The sequence below is a fragment of the Convolutriloba macropyga genome, chromosome 9, assembly GCF_964194025.1.
Source record: "Convolutriloba macropyga chromosome 9, txConMacr16.3, whole genome shotgun sequence".
Taxonomy (NCBI): domain Eukaryota; kingdom Metazoa; phylum Xenacoelomorpha; order Acoela; family Convolutidae; genus Convolutriloba; species Convolutriloba macropyga.
Genome location: NC_134476.1, coordinates 7,814,344 through 7,827,945, shown reverse-complemented (window position 1 = coordinate 7,827,945; position 13,602 = coordinate 7,814,344).

The window sequence follows — 13,602 nt, the reverse complement described above, 5'->3', positions numbered from 1 at the left end:
TTGTAGTCATATGGCATAGACTCGTTGACTAAAAGTTTAATAGGCTTGCTAATGAGCAATAAGTGAACGTTGTTTTATCTGATTGCAATTTGACGTTGTTACTAGGTGCTTTAATGAGGCATGGCGTTATGTAAATCAATTAGTAGTTTGGGTATGTAAAGATTGTTTAACTCAAACTTCTATTTTTGATTATCTCTTCATTCGGTTGACAAGTCAAAAATGTAGATGAGCTTGGGTCGGAACATCATGTGCGAACGCACATTAACGAGCCTCCTTGTTTCTCTGTATTTACAGTACAGTTTGTCTTCTGAGACTTATGAACTTAGTATGAAGATCGGGACACTTGGAATAAATATTTAAGTAGGAAGAATAAATGGACGGAAAAATATCGAAGAGTGAAGGATTAGGATTAATTTTTTGCCTTTACTGTTCTTTTGTGGGTGTGTGCGAAAGCCAAACCACATATGATGTCGCGCCAGGATACACAAGAACTGCATCGTTGGAGAATTGACATTTTATAGGACGACCAGAAGGCTGTTAGTTTACAGAGAGGGTGGGTAGACTTCATTTCCATTCGAAAGTTATGTCAATTACGACAACAGTAGAGGTTCCATTCAGGATCGGAACTCAGACGTGCTTATAATTCCCTCTGTCTATTTGTGAAATTAGTCATAACCTCTCAGCCAGTCAACTGAGCTCTGAGGTAATTAATTACAAGCTAGCTGTTAATTACAAGTGGAAAGCGCTGTTAAACTATTTGAATGTGGGCGTTTTAGTGCCTCTAACTAATTGGTATTGAGACACAATGCGGAAAAATTGCCCAGTAAAACTCAATCTTTCTTGATGTACTAAATTTCGGTACCTGAATATTACAATTAGGATGAGAAGTTCAGAGGGGTAACTCCAATGGAATGTTCTAGGGCAACTTTTATTGAATTTGTATATCAACGATATGCCCTCAAGAGTTGACGTTCAAGCGTAACTAATTCGATATGAGACCTATTCAATAATTTTAACTTAAAATGAAATCGTTTAACGATAAAAAAAATCTAATTAGAGAAAACTACTAACCACTTGATACTGTTTTTTGAACATCCCTTCGATGTCAACACTTCTGAAATTGATTTTATATTTGACACATTCAGAAGAAAATTGTTCAGTGAACCAATAAAATTCTAAGAAATTGAAAGGGAAAAGTCGAATTCTTGACGGTAATAAAAGCTTCCAAGTCTAAATAATACAAACGCTTAAGAAATTTCTCAAGGAGTTAAAAACGAAACGAGCCATCCTGAAACGTTTTCCTCAATTACTTTCCATCCTTGTTTAAACGCCCTCGTACTCAGCTCTTGTAATGCATACGCATTTGCCTCAAATGTAATTGAAATCCATCAGTACTTTCTATTTATTTTTTCAGACAAAGATAGTACTTTTCACTTGTCACCTGAGAAGCTGATCTTTCAATTAAACCTTGCTTGTGAAAGATAACTTGCTTATCATGGCTAAACTTTAACATTAAAAGTAATAAGTATTGGTATAAATTTTGTTAGTTGTTGGATTGAGGCTACATATATTTACTCAATTTTCCTTTTTCCCATAAATTAACTTTTTGTTCCGACCCCTCTGGAGGGGGGTGGGGGGAGGAACTATATACTTAAATGGGAATTTTTTTAGTCAATTTTGACTGATCGATATATTCATCCTAGAGAGTTGTGAGCGGTATCGTTAAAAAGCCCGTCCGGCATAGAATCTGGACTTAAAAAGATTGTTTGATTTTCGTTTTCTAGAGCGAGTTGTCGAGGTTTAACTTTTTGCGAATATTGAGATTGATTTGCGTTTTTTCATTTTTTCCAGAAGTTTTGCCTAAAATCTTGTCAGTTTTGTTAAGCTATGTTAAAATTGTTAACAATAGTCTTGTTAATTTGATACTCAAGGACAAAGTTTTGTTGACTATTTGGATTTAATTTTTTTGGCTAAACATTCGGCTTAATTTTTTTCTAAATTCTGCCTCTTTCATCACAAATTACACGAAAAAAGCTTCTTCGGTCCACTTTGATTAAATTTAGCGGAAGTACACATCCAAACCACTAACAAAACCTTCGTTAACTCCAAAGAGGGCTAGTACTACTTACACATCCATTGAGAGTGCTCTGGAATTCAAGTTTTGCCGCCTTTTGCTAACTTTTCTTGATGATTATCAAAAACGCAGCATTTTCAATTTTTTACAAATTATCTATATCAATAACATTCGAAACATTTAAGTGTTCCTAATGCGCGGACAACAAAAGCAAAGGTAGTTTCGGTCCAGTCTTGGACTGTCACAATCCAAAAGTTTTTCGGAATGTATTTAGTTGGTCTTTTTTAGAATTCTAGCGTTATTTTAAAGAACAGAACAATTCATATCGAAGCGCACTTGTGATAGGTCCAATTGGTCTTCTAAGCAGTTACAAAGTGATGCATCTGGTTTTAAATAAACAATGACTTTTTGAACTTCGCCGACGTTTTCCACTTAATTTTGTCAATTTTTAACTTAGTGTCAGCAAGGAAAGAATGCTTCTTCATCCGATTGATGTAATTTTTTACTGCGGTTTTACGCGTTATGTTATGGTTATCGGCTTTGGTACTACCAGATTTCAAAAATTTCTTCACTTTTAGGCATTTGCCCAGTTTTCACGCCTTTTCGTTTTTTTTTTCACTTCATCACATTATTAAAAATTCACACAACACGTCACCGGTGTTCAAAATAAGGGACAAACGAAGATTTTGAACCCTTCCAAGGTACAGATTGTCGCCTGAACGGCTTCGACACCCCTCTCTCGAAGATTTTAAATTAAGATTTTTTTAGATTTTGTCTTCAACTGTCGTTTTCACTTTGTCTTGTAGACGTATAAAAACTTCTGGAAAATAACTGGCCTCATTATTTTTTATGGAGGATTAGATGAGCCTATATTTTAATTTGAGTAGATAGCTGATGACTTTCATGAATTTTATATCAATTGTTTAAAAGCACAACTTTTTATTTTCGCATTTATGTTCTTTTTTGTGTGTATTTGTTACAGTCTCGTTAATTACAGGTTAAACGTGACATTATTGGCGTTCAAAGAAGCCACAAGTGTGCAAAATGTAAAGTGTTTACAGAAATCGTAATGACCTTACTGGCTTCAACACGGGTTTTTTGCCAAAAAAAGTACAACACTTTGATTTTCATCTACAGTTCACGTTCTTTTTGTAAACGTGAGACATATTCTAAAAAATCACAGTTCTCAAGGGCCTCTTGTGGACCATTAAACGAACTTATTTAATTATTTCGTTTTGAAGCTAATGTTTTTCTTGACTTTGGAAATATTTATTTTCGAAAAATACAAAGTGTTTCTTAAATTTACCCTTTCTAATTTTTGTCAGATTTTACCTAGTTTCATTAACAAGAGGTCACATGACACATTTTTGGCGTTAGAAGAAGGCGCAACTGATCATGTTTTTAGAGGCAAAATATGGCTTTAGGACTCCGACAGCGTCGTCTCGCAAGTTTTAATTGAATTTTTGTTTGTCTCTATTAGTTGTTCTTTTTGTAATCGGTTTAAAATTTGAATAAAGACAGTTCTTAATGCCCTTCTATATATGCGTTGCTGTTAAAAAACATATGGATGTTTTCAGGTGATATCTAAGGGTTTTCATTACTTTGAAATTGATTGTTTGTGAAATTATAAGCGAATTTATTAAGTTTGCTGGTTATGTTCTTTTTGAATGTAAAAAAACCTTATTTTGGCCTGTGAATATAAGTAAAATAATTTTGTTGTTCGTCTTTATGTTCGCCTGGCTTTCTTAATAATGGCAGATCTCATCAATCTAATGCCTTATTTTTTACTCCACTGAGTTATTTGCGTTGGAGGCGATATTTTTGTTCATACACCAATTTTTTGAATAATACTTTGGTGGTTTTGTGTCTGTTCCTCATTTGGTGGACAATTATGCCAAAAATGTGGGTGAGCGGGGTCGGAACATTATGTGCAAATGCACATTAACGAGCCTCCTTGTTTTAATTTTATTATATTCGGCTAATTCTGTAAATTTACACTGCCGATTCCTGAATCATATTATTTACAGAGGTACATATTTTAATTAAATCTGCGTGGTCTCCATTATCAAATAATCTTGGTTTATATTGATCTAAAATTTAAATGTTTGCTGATTTTTTCTTATTGCCAATCTTAAGGTTTTCTCCGATCTCTGACATTTCTTCCTCTCTCCCTCAGCCTTTTAACTCTCGTTTTTTAATTTCCTCGCGTTAATGAACTGCGCTCAAGTACCCTCCTGTTGTATTACATTGCTTACGAAAATACTCCCCTCTCATTGGGTGAGTACAATAAGAATTCTGGCTTGTTTCTAATTCATCAAGAGATTGATTCAGCTCAACACAGACGTCTAGGAAAAGTTATCTTCACATTGCGTCCCACACAATCGGGTCGCTGATTATCACACAGTTCAACTAATTGCTGCGTTCAACTACGGAGCTCGAGACAACAGCATTATTTACTATCCAATTCTGGCTCGGAATTCAGTGCCTGTTTGTAATAACTTAATCCCGTGAGAAGACTTCAATTTTGATTACTTAAAGCGGGTGTGCGTTGATCCAACTCTTTATGCTAACCTATTTTTCGCAATACCTGGAGATCCAATATTAGCAAACGTGATGTTCAAATTACGTCAAACTCAACCTTTTCAATATCATTGCTTTACAAAATTATCACAGAGAAAAGTTGAATTAAATGTCTGAGGGCTGCTAGGATAAACAAAGAGGCTTTTTGTTTAATTGCATACAATTTCAAAATAAAGTAAAAGCGCCAAAAGTCGTCGGTTGTGGGTCACTGAGCTAAAAATTATCCATTTCTGCATATTTTCCCTCTTAGGTTCCTGTGTTTGTTATTGTTAGGTATCCCCACTTTTACTATTGTTTTTTACTATTATTTTACTATTCAAAGGGAACAAGACTTGAATGGTAGAAAACCAAAATGAGTTTTGCTGCTGCAGATGGTGGTAGCTGGAGCTGTTGTCAATCTCAAGTCCTTTGATGATCCTCCAAAATAACAAAATTCTCTGAAACTGTGTTTGCTAAAAAAAATTTGGTCCAGTTTTTATCCTCTTTAATTGCTCTCAAACGAAGTTTGTATTAATTATATTAGTCTTGTTGGTCTTTTTTAAGTGATTTTTCACTTGACCCATTTTTTGTCTGACCCAATTGACTTTTCGTCCTCAAGAACGGGATAAACAGGTAGCGCTTAGCGTGTATTAGATTCTCATAGAGCCTATCAACCCACTAGTCTCCAAGTATGCGACTCACAGAAATTGCTTTGGAGACTTATACTAATGGTGTAAAGGGCGGTACTTAGAGGTGGACCCCCCCCCCACTTCACTGCCACCCCTGCAAACTGTTCAGGCGGTAAGGTCCAAAAACCCTCCCACCCCCGCCCCCTCGCTCTGCTCCCCTCACACTCCTTCAATTAAGCTAAATCTAGCCTCACTAAACCGTGGCTAGCTACTGACGAAGCCAACCACTTGCCAGCTGTTTGAGAGCAATTCGCCCGACATTAGTCGGTTATGTTCGTCCTTTTACTTTAAATTTGTCCAATAAAAACATTGGTTATGAATTTTTTGTGCAAATATTGAATTATTTCAATAATCGAATTATTCAAATTTTGAATTATCTTGGTGGATCTTGGGTCCAGTACTAGTTACGAACGATTTTCGTTTCTTAAAAAAACTGTTCGATCTATACGACATAGGAGTACATGATTGGTATCGGAAGCACAACGAACGCGCGAAATATATATGATATCGGTCGGAGGGTTTCTCGATTTTTGTTTCTTTGAGGAGCTATCGATGTGTAAGGTCTTCCTAAACAATTTATCATTTCACACTGAATGTTTTTATTTTTGGGGACGTTATCGGTTTAGTTTAGTTGCTCGTGCCAAGGTTACTGGACATTTTTACCAATGCAATCTATGTGTAGTACTGCCGCATTTCATTGGCTGTCCAGTTGATAGCAGACATTGAATTTTAATGGTTTTATTTTCAAATCAGGGGCCGATTTTCTTTTTTTGTTTTGTTTCTCAAAGTTTTCTTTTAATTGTTTTTAATTCAACAACTTGTGTAAAAACTATACGAGAAAAGTAACGGTGTTATTCAAAATAAAATAGACGTGCTGATTTTTCTGTCTTGACTATTCTTTTGATGGTTTTGTGCAAGCTTGTTTGTTTAAAATTTCAGCTTCATAAGGAATCTCGCTGAATCAGATGCTCTTGATCAATGAATCCTTAGCAAAAAAAAACGAGGGCAATTTACTTGACTACTTTCTAATACGGCATTCAAAGACGAGATTCATTTACAATGATTTTAAAAAATTCAAGTAATTGTGAAAAAGAATCTACTAAAAGCCTTTTTCTAACCAAGAAAACTTTTTTTTTGATTACCGATGAGCAAAGCAAAAACATTTTCAATTGTGACATTGATTATTTGCGCAAATTCAGGTTTCAACGAAGAAAATTGATTGGCATATAATTTTTTATTTTTTAACGCTAGTGTTTTCTCTGATTTTCAATCCTCTAGTTCTGTATTTGATATAAAATAGTCCAAACGCCTTTTAATCTACAAGTAGGCATTTTACGCCCTCTATCCCATATAATTTTTATTGACGGAGACATCACGTGGGGTATATAGCTGGCTTGTGGTTTCATTTTAGACTGTACAATTTTATCGTCTAAAATGTAACCAAAAACCAATTGTGGTTTCGGTTTTTGTTGACTTCACAATGTTCTTTAGAGCAATTCTTACCTCTTTTTTTACTGCCAAGGTAGCATAAAAGTGAGTCATTTTTTCCAGTTATTGTTTCACTTCAAACCGAGTTTGGTAAGTTTTTGCAATAGAAACCTATTTGTTGAAGCAATTACGAGGAAACAATTTTGTTTCTTAACAGTGAGAACAAAAGAAGCAAAAATCAAAGTTCACAATTTACTTTAACAAAAATTTACTACAAAAAACGGTAATTAAAAACTTATGGTCTCTTTAAACAAAAAAATTTGCCGATTAACTGTATATCTGAATTTGAATCTTTTCAGTTTGTGCCCCCCCCCAGCTTAGTGGGTGCATATTAATTGCACCCCCTGCCGCACGCGACAAATTTTTACATAGTGATTTACTATGTAATGGCAGGTGCTCTGTAATGGGGGCGCATAACGTACTGGGGGGGAGGGAGGAGGCACAAACGGAAAAGACCCATAAATTTTCACGTCCTTAGAAGACGAATAAGTTTTTACTTTTTGTATTCTTGAGACTGTTTGTTTAAAAACTTTTGGTTTTCTTATAGACAATCCTTACATTTTCCATATTTTATGAAATTTTAATTTAAATTTATCGATATGTATGATATTATCAACACCTATTGACGTTTTGCCGAAAAGATCCAAAAAATGTGCTATGAGTTCATAAACTTCGCGATAAAATAATGACATATTCAAGTGTCTCGGCTCTTGGCACTGCATTTGTACCATTTTCAGACTTCATTTTTTGTCTGCTCTTTTTTGGTTAACTGCGGATTTCGACAATTTTGTCAAAAGATTTTGCAATTTTTATTATTGTTTTTCACTGTTTAAAGTTGTACGCTCAGTCCTCTAAGATGACAACAGAATGGTGAGAGAGGTGTCGGAACATTACCGAGCTTATTTGTTATTATTGTCACCTCGTTTTTATTGTTGAAAATAGTTCGCTTAGACGAATAGTGCTTGACTCTAATAGTGCTTGACATCCTTTTGTTGTGATTATTTCAGGCTGAATATCTTTTCCTTTGTGGTATTTGACTATCTTTTGCATGCTACATGCATGTCAGTCTTTTATAATTCATCAAGAAAAATGGTAGATTATTAAGATCAGAAAATATTGTCTTTTGAAAAAAAATAGTTGATTAAAAGGTAAAAAAAACCACTCATTTATATTTCATGCATAAGTTTAATAAGTGCATTTGCCGGCATAAAATTAACCATGCCGGCATTTCAAAAATTGTATCAAAGATAAAGATATAAAAACATGTGGCATGAAATCTGAAAAACGTTTACTGGCCGCTTGTTGCTCGCTGATTTGAAAATAAGTAGTCTATAGTTAACAATAAAACAACTAATGAATCTATGCAAAAACATAAAAATTATTTTTAAACACTTATTCGATCAAAGAGCATCAGTACTTGTCAAGCTGTCGTTATATTTTAAATCGCAAAAAAATACGCTGAGAAATTACAAGTTTTCGAGGATGAGTAGTTCTTTTAAATTTGTGTAACGTAATAGTAATTTCTTTTCAGTTACTATTTTTCTACAGCAAAAGTTCTGTTACTTTTTCATAGTGGTTGTTAAGTAATTTATTACGCAAATGATAAAATGTTTGACAATAATGTGTTTTTGTTCGATCACACATAACAGAGTTAAACGAGTAGGCGCGTTCTGAATTAGTAGATTATTGATTAGTTTCAAGTTTGTTTTGCTGAGAGTAATAATAAGTTCAGAAATCGAAATTTGATCACGTTTCATCTTTTCAAAGCTGAATACTTACTTGTTCAACGACAGTTTTTTCTCGCCACACCGTTATAAAAACTTTTAACTTACGAAAACTGAATCTCACCATATTAACGTTGTGCATTTTCCCAGCATTTAGATATTTTGTGGAAATGGTTCCAGAAAATCGAAACTGAAAATTCTAGAACATTCCAAAAAAATGAAAAGGTTTCTTTTGCTTTTTTATTTACGATTAGAACGAAAGTCTATGAAGTATTGAAACGAATTTAGTTTTCAAACAGTTTTCAATAAGTAATCTCTCTCAATTGCAATACCATTTTAAAAAATTGTTTCATTTTGAAAATCCCCGCTGGAACCAGTTAATCTAGTTGAAGTTTCGTTGACTTCATACATGGTTCAAATTTTATTCCATTCACTCCGTGCCCAATGGTGCTGAAACCGAAGAATCATACATGATCCCAGTTTGAAGTCTACGCAAGGCGTCAAAAATTAGTAAATGTTGCTCTCATGAGAGACAAGATTTCTTGCTGAGAAAACTATATGGTACTTGAATCAAATATTTTTATTATTACTATAATATGAAATCTCAAAGTCATACATGATCATTATACGAAACTAAGATTGATATATTATCATGCTATTACGTCAAAGGAAACTATTTAAGTTCCCAGCGTCATACTGGTAAATAAAAACATCGTAAGGTATCGGAGCAATTATAATGAACCACGAAATCAAATCAGGCTACAACAACTTAGAAGCTAATCAAGCGATTATGAATATAGTATGTAGCCCCAGAAATCATATGCGTTTTAGTAGGAAACCTACGAAATCATCTATTTCGCTCGAATGAACTCATTGAAAACTTTTTAATTTCAAAGGGTGAAACTGAAAGAGTTTTATGAAAAAACGGCAGCAACTACAACCCACATAGATCTCAAACAAGGTTCATAATATTTTGTGTGACAAGGGACCGATATTTTTTGAAATCACGGGCAATACAACCAGCTTATTAGTTGCTCTCGAATGAGAAGCAGGAAAGGGCTGTACAAACGAAAGTTTTGCATCAAAGTATCGTTGTTGACGATTTGGCAAATTATAGAAAACCTATATCGCACAGAAAACAGGTTTTCTAAAGAAAGTTAATTCTCAAAAGAAAACTTATTTAAGTACTGCGAGAACCCATTTAATATTGACATCACATCTACCACCATTGGTCAACACGATAGCTGTAAATTTTAGATACCTTTAATTTAAAGTTTTTTTTGTTTGATTCAAATTTGTTTGATTCAATTTGTAAATTGGTAAATTTGTTTGATTCAATTTAAATTCATAGAAACAACTACACTCATTTAGTAGTTATTGAGGCGATGTCATTTTCTTGAGATCTGCTCACGCAACTTGTGATTTTAATGAGAAGTCACATTAATTATGGTGTTGTTTAATCGCGCTAAGACAATAGAAATAGTGAAAAAGCGAGTATATTAAGTGAATAAACCATTTTAAAATTGCTCTGAAACTATTCAATTGGAGTGAGAAGCTGGTGTTTAAACAGATTTTTGGGTGTTTTCCCTTGCGGCAATTTGACTTGTGCTTCCAGAATCTTTTTTTCCGGGAATGCTACTAATGTTTAAACATGTGTTCGGTTTAACAGTGTAAATACTCAGTTGTCTGTGTCCCTCAATAAGCAGATAAAAAGTTATCATGACTTCAACACTATTTGGCTCGAAAAACCAATTGAATTTTTTTTGATAGCTGAATTTTCAGCAATCCAACTCAGTGTGAGTCAACGCAACCCGCAACTTGAGCAGGACTATAGCAATATTATTAAAATTTTCATCTGTCTACAATTTTTCTAATTTTTCAAGAAAATATATCCCGAGCATATTTTGTACTGCAGTAAAAAAACATGGAAAGCTTCCGCCCAGCCGACTGGAGTGGAAGAACTTTTGAGGCATCTTGTTGCCTAATGCCTTGCTGAAGAACCAAACTCAGTTGCTGTTAAATCTGTTAACAGAAATCAGCGAGGAGTACGAGATAAAGCTGGTGCTCTAACATAATAAATGCAGCAAAAATTTTTGCAAATCTTTAGAGTCCGAGCAACTGTGGTTTTTACAACTCGAATTTAAAAAAGCTCTTAAAATGGGCAAAAAAAATAAGGTCCTGGAAGCTGCCAAATCAATTCTTATTAATATTGTCTTCATTGCGAGCTTCTGTATGTTGCAGCACAGCTACCTATACTTCAACAACACGGAGATAACTAGCTAATCAAGAGTTGAACTTGGGACCTGTTTTGGGGCCTGTTTTGTTCTCCCTAGTACAGCTGATATCCATCACCAAAATTGCCACCCAGTTGCCAGATTAAGTGCAACACTGCTGAGATTTTTGACCGCTGGCATGACAAGCATGACAACAGGCACAGAGCAAGAATTTTCAGCAACATTGAGTAATTTAGACACGACAGGAGAAGGCTCTGGTCTCAAACTTAGCGAAGACAAATTAGGCATGTGGCCACCCAAATATCAGAAAACAATAAAAAGTAGGAATAAAAGAGAAAACAGCAAGGGGCTTGAAGTTTAGTGCTGCAATAGGAACTGTAATTTTTGTGGCAGCATAAATAGGTACAAAAACCGGTCAGCCAGACTAAAAAACTGTCCAAAACACTGTTTATTTTGACGGCCCTCTTTGTTCACTTGGAATCATTATGCGAGTGGACTAATCTGCATAGAACCAACTTACAAACTTCTAATTGTTTAAAAACTTTAGTTCCGCTCTCTCTCTATCTCTCTCTCTCTCTCTCTCTCTCTCTCTCGCTCTCTCTCTCTCTCTCTCTCTCCCTCTCTCTCTCTCTCTCTCTCTCTCTCGCTCTCGCTCTCGCTCTCGATCTCCGCTCTCGCTCTCGCTCTCGCTCTCGCTCTCTCTCTCTCTCCCTCTCTCTCTCTCTCTCTCTCTCTCTCTCTCTCTCTCTCTCTCTCTCTCTCTCGCTCTCGCTTCGCTCTCGCTCTCGCTCTCGCTCTCGCTCTCGCTCCCGCTCTCGCTCTCGCTCTCGCTCTCGCTCTCGCTCTCGCTCTCGCTCTCGCTCTCTCCTCTCTCTCTCTCTCTCCTCTCTCTCTCTCTCTCTTTCTCTCTCTCTCTCTCTCTCTCTTTCTCGCCGCAATCATGGGGTTCAGCGAACCCTAGTTCTTAATTTCAACCATAAGTTATCAGCTCATGCCATTAGAAGATTATACCTTAAAAGATTTGTGAAAATAAATAACATCGTCTTGCTCAACAAAGCTTATCATCCCTGAGCGAACCAAAGTGTTTGATTATTGAAAATAATTCGAGGCCTGGAGTTTTATGTTGCCTAGTTGGTGGGCAGGAAATCAGCTTCATTGGACATAATCATACTTTCCCGCTGCAACACAGTATAATTTCAAACGCGATGCCGAGAGGAGGTTTGTTTTTCTGGTACTTGTGACGAGGAGAGGTAGTATTATCAACACCTGCATAATTGTCACATAATAGGCAATGAATTCGTTATCCCAAACTTTATAGGTGTTTGGAGGCTTTTCTGAGTCAGTTCGGAAGATATTTGAAACAAACAGTTCTCGTTTCCAATAACAGAAGTTCAAACAGTTGTTGTTTGTGACTAAAGTAGAGTCGTTTGGCTCAGTTACTCTTATGAAATGACGGCCACAATGTTCATTGCGCGAAAGTTCGCCGCTGTGAGATCGAATCAGTAGTTTAACTGAAAATTGAAGACCCGGTTCTGGTTCAGCAGAGGCTCAATCAATTCATATCGCAATTCACTCAATTAAAGGAGAGTGTTGTTTACAGGGAAGGTCACCTAATGAGATGTGAGTTTCCTCGTAAAAAATCGTTATTGTTTTATTTAACCCTGTCATACATCATAAATTAATTTAGTGCAGTAAACTTATCATACGATGTACTTAATTTATTTAGTGTACCTATTCCTGAGGGGCATGTGCATAAGTCCATTATTATTTCACATGCTAGTCTGTTGCTCCCATTTTCCCACAACGGGAAATTAATGTTCACATTTTGTAATGACTTCTGGAATACCAGTTGTCTTATTCTTCATTCTCTTAGTTTTGCACTTCGCGTACAGTTGCTCAATTTAACTGTCTTTACAAATCGAGTAAAGTAAACAAGTAGTCCTTACGCGATTGGCTAAGCGGATTCATTTGGAAATTGTGTAAAGCACACTCGCCGCGCAAGTAGGACATAGAACATAACACAACTCGCGACTCAAGATCAAGTACGCAACTTCACTCGCGGTACGACATGGCGCAGCCAGCAGCTCAAAAACAAACTCCACTTGGCATTGAGCCATTTTGGGATAAACCTAGTGTAGACCCGCCGCTGAAATGGGAAAAGTGGCAGATGCAGGCCAGTTAGCTCTTCTTGCGAAGGAAAATATCACAATAGACACTTTGTTGGAACCAAAACCTGAAACAGTGCAACTACCACTTGGACCGATCTATGAGGTTACGATAACGGATCATCGGCACAATCGGAGCGGGGAAAGATTGGCGAGAAACGCTCAATCAAAAATGAACTGGGAAAACCAGTGCCAGAGACAACTGGAGATAGGAATAATGTGCGGAGACAAGCCATGGGCACAAGCCGATCGAAAGACTGTGTCAATGCTATATCTCAGTTTGGGCACTGAAGGACGTCGAATTGTCTGTAGTCAAAACCCACATCTCAAGATGGACAGTCTCTCAACAGCAGAACTCTGGAAAGTCATGGAAACAGCATTTATTCGTCAGAGCAACATCACATTCGACAGATATGTACTTCTCGCCACGAAACAGACAAGAGGAGAGTCTATCGAACGTTCTTCGGAAAATTGAAGAATTTTCTGAAAATTGTGGAGCTCGGAAGTCAAGGAGACACCCTCATTAGAGACTTATTTATTGCAAATATGTTAGATCCAGAAATTCAACGGGAATTATTGCGAGAAACTTTAGAACCAGCCCAAGCACTACGTTTGGCCATAAATATGGAACTAGGTCAAAGAAACCAACTACAAATTACAAACTCGCAA